The sequence below is a fragment of the Rutilus rutilus genome (genome assembly GCF_951802725.1).
Source record: "Rutilus rutilus genome assembly, chromosome: 15".
Lineage (NCBI taxonomy): Eukaryota > Metazoa > Chordata > Actinopteri > Cypriniformes > Leuciscidae > Rutilus > Rutilus rutilus.
In genome coordinates, this window is record NC_140220.1 from 13,300,618 (window position 1) to 13,310,542 (window position 9,925).

Sequence of the window (9,925 nt, forward strand, 5' to 3'; positions counted from 1 at the left end):
AAAATCATGACTCATACTGCACAATGTGACCTAATAATAATATTGCATTATTATCATGTCATATTGATATTTGAACCGCAATGTTATAATATAAACATTCACATGAAAATACCTAAATAAATTAATAGTTCACCCAAAATTTTTAAATTGCTGTTAATTTACTCACCCACAGGCAATCAATGTTGGTGTTTTTCTTTTTTCAGTAGAAGATTCAAGTCAACCGTTGGCGTCCGTTACAAGTAAAAAAAAAACTGACACTGAAGCACAAAATGAATCTCCTGGCCATATATTGAGGTCTTATGAAGCAAGTTATGTAGAAAACTGAAAACTGACTGTTTATCTGTGGTCTTCTAGTAAAATACAGGTAATAGGCCTAATGGTGAAAAGGATAGTTGTTTCGCTTTTATGCTAAATATATAACGTTAGTCAGTCAGCATTTTTTTGAAGAGGCATAACTTTGAAGTTAACATACTGAGGTCAAAATATGGCATTGATTTCATACAACAGTTCAATAAACAAGTAATTAATATTAAGTCACTTACATTTTAGACGCAATATTGACTTTTTGTTCTGTTTCAGCAGCGACAATCCTTCCAAACAAAGATCACAGCAGAACCATAACGCATCTCACAGGAACACGTGTTTTCATTACTGAATGATTCAGAATTTGAACGAATCGGTTGAGTTAAAGATTCAATGACCCATTCATAGACAACTGCCTCATTCCTGAACAAATCAGCCATTTGAACAAATGACTCAATGACTCGCTCATTAAGAGGGTCACTTGCCACCCCCTACTGGCGGTTTATAGTATCATTCTTTCCAACATTCATTATGTATATTAAAAAAATATTCAAATCATTCTCATAACATGACATATATGTCATAACATATAAATAATATATAACATATTATAATACAGTTGTAATTTTCAGTGTAAATGATTTAATTTGATTGGTAACAGCCATATAGCCTTGTGTCTTATTAATGTAATTGAATTTATTGATCACATTTAAGAATTTAAAATGACAGATGAAGCATACATTTAATAAGATCAAGGAAAAAATGGCCTATATAAGGGTAAGAAAAAATGCCCTTGGGCCGGGTAAATATCAAACATATATACTTAAATAGTTACAACACAAAACATATGTTACTCTGACAAGAATGATCGCTTTTACTTGTTCAAATTAAGGACAAGCACACATGACAAGGGTTAATGTCAAGCCCTGGTCAGGAACTGCTGGGATTAATTTTGTATTTCCTGTAGTGTTTTTATTTAATGTTATTATTTTTTATTAAACTTTTTTTTTTTTTACCCAGCTAAAGCTAAAACAAGTCTGAATAAAATATGAATAGCATTTAGCTTTAGCGTCTGTTTAAAGCCTCTCTTAAGTGGCATAAATGCATTTACACTGAATGTAATTTTAAAATTAAAATTTTAACAAAATGTTCTATATTTCATCCCAAACAGCTCAATCTTCCCTGGGCCCTCCTGGTCATCAGTCTGAAGGTAACTGCGATTTTAACAGATATATGGTGTCTTGAATTCTATTTTTGTGAAGGTTTTTATCTTGTTATTCACTCCAAGTTATGTTTTAAGATTTTCATAGACTGATTCTTCAGCACTTGAGGAAACTGACAGAGGATGTCAGAGAGCTGCAGTACCAGAGCACAGTAAACCACAGCCTTCTGATGCAGCTGACCAGAGGCTCGCAAGAGGACATGGCTCTGCCAGAAGACACTGTGCTGCCTCTGAAGAACAGGCTGATGCTAGAGGAGCTTGAGCATCGGCTCACTAATAGTGTTGAGCTTCAGGAGAAATTGGTAATTTGGCAAGAACATAATTTTTTAACATGAATCTCATTAGTTACTGATTGAAAGACCTTGAGAACTATGCTGCATTAGTACGTTTTGTCTTTTGTGTAGGCCTACTTCTGTGTACACAATGTTTATACATGAAGCTATAGAGATATTAGACGACTTCATAAAAATATTAAGAGCTTTGTCTGGGATGAATCAAAATGGAGATTCTGTACATGTGTATAGGCCCTATTATATTGTTCATGCTTATGAAGTCAAAGATCAATAACTATGTCAGTTTATGTTACAGGTGAAGTTTTTGGCTCCAAAAGGGGGGAAAACAATAAAGGACTCCATAGGAAGGATGCTTGCCTGCATGTTTTCCAATGACCTGTCCAGGCTGTGTAACTGGACAGGCTTGGGACAGAAAATCTCTTTCAGCCAGCTAGCACTGAAAGACATTGTTCACAGTAAGTTATTATTATTAGCCATTAAGTTATTATAATTAAATACATTTCTGGAAACACATTTTACCTCTTGAGACAATTTTGACTTTGAAACAGGGCACCTGTTTATTTAATTTTTTTTAATGTTTTTTTTTTTTTACATGTTTCTTTTGACAGGTAGCCTATACTGTAGGCCTATATATATGAAGAAAGGCAAATTATGAACTAAAAAACTAATGACAAGTTTTCTGTGATTTCAGGAGCGATAAGAAAGAACCCCGCTACAAGAGAGACAACAGAAGGCAGCCTCCAAGAAGTGGTTTCAAAATTTTTGAAGGGAGCTGCTGACAGAGAAGGGGGCAGGAAACAACGGCAGGAAAACTGAAGGGGCTCAAATATATATATTGTTTTTAATATATAAATATATTTATTTATTTATGTTATTTATAAATATATATGTTTCTTTATAGTATAGTACAATGTTATAAACAATATAATAATAATATGTACTATAATATAATCTTATGATCTTATATATCCTGTTAATAAGTCAAATAATATTATTTATGTATAATATATATTATATATGTAATATATATCTATCTATATATATATATATATATATATATATATATATATATATATTTATGTATGGTATATAGTAAAATGTTATAAACAATATTATTTATAATAATAATAAAATAATAAGATATTCTGATATATTAACAAAAGTAGCCTACATATTTTGAATATATTTTGAATATTTATCATAATGGTTATATAGTTATTTTATGTTTATTTACATGTGTTTATTTTGAGTATGTTATGTGTCTTCTTACCAATAAAATGAATATATTTAAAATGATTAGCAGTTGTGTACTTTTTGATTTTGATTACTTAATTCGTAAAAGATTAATATTAGCCTACATTGGATCTAATTATAAGTATTATAATTATCCAGTAATGAAAAAAAAAAAATCATAATATGACCCGTGGACCGACCGTGGTCCGCCAGAAAACACTCATTATAAACCAGCGGCACGATAGCGGACCACCGTCGGGAAAGCGGCGACTGCCGCTGGTGGTCCGCTGGAATAACGATGAGCAAAACGCCAGTGATCCGCCGGCGGCGCCCGCCAGTGGGCCGCCAACTTTGCCACCGGTGGTCCGCCACTGGCCCGCTGGACTCAGTTATCAAAATGAATGATCAGGATAGCAGCTGTCCTCTCGCACCGTTGCTTGGCGCCAGGAGCGGTGATCGGGAACACCTGGTTGCACAATTAGGAAATCCTAGGAAGGCTACATGATGCGTCCTTCAGAGGACGCATAGGCTGCATCCTTGAAGTCTGCGTCCTTCGAAGGATGCAGCCTTCAACATTGGGACACAGCTACAGACTCTGATAAGTGAAGCAGCAGCAGCTCCGTGTCCTGTGTTAATATATACATATATCTCCCCTCATCAGGTATGAATTACATAAAAGCAATGAGAGTATGTTTTTTGACATGTAAGAGTTTAAGAAATGTTAACTACATTGTTTAAAGTGTTTAAGTTTACTGTTATGACGGACATGTAAAAGTTCGCTTCAAGTCACGTCTGTGTGCTGCGTCACGCGTGCTAGTTACACATTTTCATGCTAGTGATGGAGACCATGCGGTCTCAGAGAAAATACGCAATATGAGAGTAAAGTCCACAAATAACATGTGTTTTGGTGAAATAATACAATGAGTAAGTTGTAAGTGCCAAATAACTGTGAAAATGAGTGCCTGCACTAAAAAGTGTATCAGAAAGAATAATTCTGGCAAACATGAACACATTTTTAGGATTTATTCACATGGAAAATGTCATAAATGTTATCAGTGAATATTTCATAGTACATAATGCTTAATCTGTAGACACAGCAGTAAAGGGAAAATACTGTATGTATATGTAATTCTGTTCTATATTTCGTGATTACTACTCTTGAAATGATGCACTGTCATTGATTGACATAAGAGTGATTGAACATGTTTTACATTGTATAAAAAAAACAATACAGACTCTGATAAGTGAAGCAGCAGCAGCTCCGTGTCCTGTGTTAATATATAGGCTACATATATCTCCCCTCATCAGGCGGTGAGGGTACTACACATTCATTTAAGGATTTGTCAAACAGTAAGGGAAAGTAAAATAGGCAACACATAGCCTACATGTTAATAGTGTTTATCATCTAAATTTTGTATTTTATTTACAGGTCTTTTACACTATTGCTGAATAGGCTAATATTAAAATGCGTTTTTTTATGACGATTTGACACGCGCGCGTTTCTCTCTCAACATGATCCGGTGTGACTTGCACTCAGGTGCATGCGACTTATTTTCTGGCAAATACGGTCAGTTAAAAAATGTTGCTGTATTATTACAAAATGCATAGAGTGGAGACCATTTGGGCAAAAAAAAAAAAAAAAAAAACAACATATTGTGTTCATTACCCCCACCCACATTTGGGCTTAATCACTGTTATTATTAGGGGGTCCTTGGAAATGTATTTAGGTGTAGACAAAATCAGTTATGTTTATTTCATAAATATGAACGTACCTCGCATCTCCCGGACACTAGCCGTTAGTCTACTTCTTTGGCCTATTTTTTTTAGCTGGCCAATTCTCAAAATCTGTGTGGAAAAGCTGCGGAGCGCGGAGAGAACGCACAATGGCTTTGCTTTGGAAGTTTTTGTTTTATTTTTGTTTTTTTTATTATTATTTATTTTGGAAGTTTAGTTGCCAGAGAAAATAACACACAGTTTTGTTTGACATCAATTGATACTCAATATTAATGAAATAAATAAATGTAATGTCAGAGAATGCACAAAGCGCAATGTAAATTATAATAAATTTTAATTAAAATAAAACACACATCATAAAACTCAGAAGATTATGTATTTTAATATATTATATTATAATACAAATAAAAAGGCGTCATACTTCAGTCGAGTCCCAATATACACGTATAGGCTAAATCAGCGTCTTCACAGCAAGGGAAATGTTTGGAATAACAAGTAGGACTGTGTGCGGCACAGCTTGCCCTTTATATTGTACAACAGACCAATTAAATTAGGCAGAATGACTTTTTATATGTTTGGTAGCCTTCTTGGCGCGCCTACTTTTGAAAGTCAACATTTAGATTATTTAACGTTAAATGCATTATATATGCCTGAGTCCAGGCACGTGCACAGGTAGGGGCTCAACCGGGCTCAACCTGTGCAGAGCACATGCCCTTTTTGCCCTTACACTCCGAAGTGCCCTTTTTTGGGTGGTGTTTTTTTTTTATTTTATTTTTTTTATCAATGCTATTGGTTACCATTTACGTCTGTCTGTCTGTTTTACAAATATTTAGCCAATGAAAGTTCTTAAAATGAACTTGTGTAAATCGTATTCGATCCTCAAGCTGTCAGCTGATAACTCCGCCCCCTCTATATTCACTGAATCCTGAAGTTCCACAGCAGCCGCACAGTAGACAGCAGCTGAACGAAGTTTTACGAAGGGTAAATAAATATCTTGTTGTTTGAATAAGTAGGCTACTACTAAACACTATGTCTATAAAGGCTAGTATTTTATTTATTTGATGTCTGACTCACTGAGACATGTGGGACGTCGCCTGAGACTGAGAGGTACGGCTAGCATTTGCCATCTAGTCATAGCCAATACATAGACACTTAAATAGCCTGTGCATACAGTAGCATTTCATCTTTTATAAAATGCGATTTTGGCCAAATTTATTTTACAGCTGGAAAAACTGAGCGCCCAGATAGGTACAACAAACTAGTTTGTAACCTGTTGATGAAAATGTAATGTGATACCGCCGGCGCCGTTTTAATGACGGACAAAAAATGCACATTTGCACACATTCGCTGGTCAAAAACTATATACTGATTATAAGTAATACAACAACATATATTTGTTTTTACCATCGGAAAAATAACAGGTGCGCCCCCGCGCTGTTTCGTACTGGAACTTACACAAAGCTACGAGTGATCCTCGTCACCTAGGTAACATATATTTCTAAGACGTAAGACATTTCTTCTTTGATTTATGATTGCTGATACACTTAATTTATTAACATTTAGACTAATCATGTTATGGTTAATTCAAGGCTGTTAATATGCACGTATTATCTCTAATTTTTTAATCTATAGCCTATTCTATACTCTCCGCTCGTCCTCACATGGTTTTACTACAGTAATATTGTAGTAGTGACTTAAAAAAAACATTACAGAAGATCACTGTGAAATCTTTATATTGTATCATGCACAATGTAATTCATGATTTAATTCATCCCAAGGCTTCATTTATTTGATCCAAAATACAGCAAAAACAGTAATATTGTGAAATATTTTTACAATTTAAAATAACTGTTTTCTATTTTAATATATTTTAAAATGTAATTTATTTCTGTGATCAAAGCTGCATTTTCAGCATCATTACTCCAGTTCAGTACTCTTCAGTGTCACGTGATCCTTCAGAAATGCTTTTCACTGCAACTGTAGGCCTACCTCTCACACTATTTTTTATTTTATTTTTTTATTGCTGGCTTATTTTAGAGAAAGTGTAGTGAATAAGAGACCTTCAAGAGACCAACATCCCTGGCTCACAGAAGGTTGCTGTTAGGTTTAAAGAAGCCCTTAAAACATGTTTATCTATGTTATCTATATTATTATTATTATGGTTGTTATTAATCTTGAATAAATCTAAAGCTTTTGAGACTATTATTTTGTGTTATTGAAAATGGGAGGTGGGGTGCCCTTTTTTTTGTTTCAGCACATGCCCCTCAAAAGGTCTGTGCACGGCCCTGCCTGAGTCACTTTGGAATAAATCACAGTGTGTTTCATGATAAAACGTGACTTACAGTCCGGAAAATAGGCTACAGTATAGGTTATAGCAAATTCAGACCAACTGCTGATCAACACAGAGAGAAAGCCCTGTCTAGGCTCTTCTGTTGTGCCGAGCCATTCGTTAGTCTAGTTGTTTGATGAGAAAATTAAATGTAGCCTATAGTTGCAATACACGCGTTAAGTTTTGTAAGTCCTGCTGCAGCGGACTATTATTACTAGAATATTAGAAATCTAATACTCAAGCTGTTTTCTCATTTTTCTACTCTTAATATTAAATAAAAAAACGACTGAGCGAAAGATACACGGATTCTCTTGAACCACCACCGCGTTTACGGCAGAAAACTACTGCAGTGCAGCCAAAATGCTCCGTTCGACTTTTCTGAGATCCTTTACTCTTCCCTGTGGATGACCTGTGACCTACTTTCTGTAAGATCTGAATTTTTGAGTTTGAATTTTTGAGATTGAATTTTGGAAAACTGAATTTGAAGTTCCGAATTTCTTCATCTTGAAAACTTGAATCTGTATTTTTTTAAACTGAATATTTGCAGTATAAGAATTCAGAACAAAAAAACTAGCTGTTTGAAAATACATGTCAATAAAATTCAGCCATAAAAACATTTCAATTTGTTAAATTTCAAATGTTCAATATTCGTTTAAAAAAAAACGAATTCAGAACTATTTAAACTACCACCTAAAATTCAATTTTGTTAGATTTCACTTGTAAATAATTCAAATTTACACAATTCAAATTCAAATCATATTGTCATATTTTAAGCTCCATATGTATCTCACTCACTCTCTCAATAAAAAAATGTAAACAGAGAGAGCGCTCGCGCTCAGATTACGTGAGAGAGGAGTTCACGCGCTCTTGAGAGAGTATTCGAGTAAAATATTTTTAATTGTAAAATTACTTAAAAAAAAAACTAACATTACCTATACCAACATGAATCTGAAACTAAATAGGTTTTCGCAATCCTACGTTCAGCGTGCGTGAGAGTGCGCTCGTGCTCAGAGTGCGTGAGAGAGTTCACGCGCTCCTGAGAGAGGCCCGTGCACACTGAGTCCGAAATTATCGTTTAATTGTTTAAATTATAAAAAAAAAAAACACATTACCAACATGAATCTGAAACGAAATAGTTTTTCGCAGTCCTAGCAAATCTGCTCCATATAGCCTAGCTGCTAGTGTGAATGACGTCAGACAGATATAACGGTATTAACGGTAATTAAGTTAGCGGCCCTGAATAGTGTAAGTTACCATATGGGAAAAAAGCCACAAATAGGCAGAAAGCCATTGTTTATGAGAACAGTATATGTGAACGTTTAAAATAAAGTCCGTCCATTTTATACTTATATATACAAAAAATACTTTACCTCAGTAAAAATCACAGTCCTGCGATGACCTCTCATTCAAAGGGGAGTCCGGCTGTGCGCGCGATGGGCACATATCCCTTGCTTATATACCCTCTGGTTCTTTCGCGGTCTTTGCACTTGGTGTGAAATAGTAACGTTTATATATATGTAATATATATATATATATAAGACCCAGCCACTACCCATCTTCAATGCTCTTACTGAGGGAAGGAGGTTGTTGGCCAAGATCTTGCGATACACGGCCCCATCCATCCTCCCCTCAATACGGTGCAGTCGTCCTGTCCCCTTTGCAGAAAAGCATCCCCAAAAAATTATGTTTCCACCTCCATGCTTCACGGTTGGGATGGTGTTTTTGGGGTTGTACTCATCCTTCTTCTTCCTCCAAACACGGCGAGTGGAGATTAGAGCAAAAAGCTCTATTTTTGTCTCATCAGACCACATGACCTTCTCCCATTCCTCCTCTGGATCATCCAGATGGTCATTGGCAAACTTCAGATGGGCCTGGACATGCGCTGGCTTGAGCAGGGGGACCTTGTATGTGCTGCAGGATTTTAATCCATGACGGCGTAGTGTGTTACTTATGGTTTTCTTTGAGACAGTGGTCCAGCTCTCTTCAGGTCATTGACCAGGTCATGCCGTGTAGTTCTGGGCTGATCCCTCACCTTCCTCTTGATCATTGATGCCCCACAAGGTGAGATCTTGCATGGTGCCCCAGACCGAGGGAGATTGACCGTCACCTAGAACTTTATTCCATTTTCTAATAATTGCACCAACAGTTTTTGCCTTCTCACCAAGCTGCTTGCCTATTGTCCTGTAGCCCATCCCAGCCTTGTGCAGGTCTACAATTTTATCCCTTATGTCCTTACACAGCTCTCTGGTCTTGGCCATTGTGGAGAGGTTGGAGTCTGTTTGATTGAGCGTGTGGACGGGTGTCTTTTATACAGGTTCTGAATTTTTGTTTTAGATTCTGTCTCTCACAGTTGAAGTGTACCTATGATAAAAATTACAGACCTCTACATGCTTTGTAAGTGGGAAAACCTGCAAAATCAGCAGTGTATCAAATACTTGTTCTCCCCACTGTATACTCTGAATATGACAGTGTCCACTCTAGAATACTGTTGATGTTAAGCTTAATAGCTTAGTTAACATAGATAGCTAACTGGTTAGCAAACTGTTGCTAGCTAACGTTAGCTAATAATAATAATAATAATAATAATAATTCATTACATTTATATAGCGCTTTTCTCTGCACTCAAAGCGCTTTTTCATAGAAGGGGGGAATCTCCTCAACCACCACCAATGTGCAGCATCCACCTGGATGATGCGACGGCAGCCATATTGCACCAGAACGCCCACCACACACCAGCTTACTGGTGGAGAGGAGACAGTGATGAAGCCAATCAGTATATATGGGGATGATTAGGAGGCCATGATGGACAGA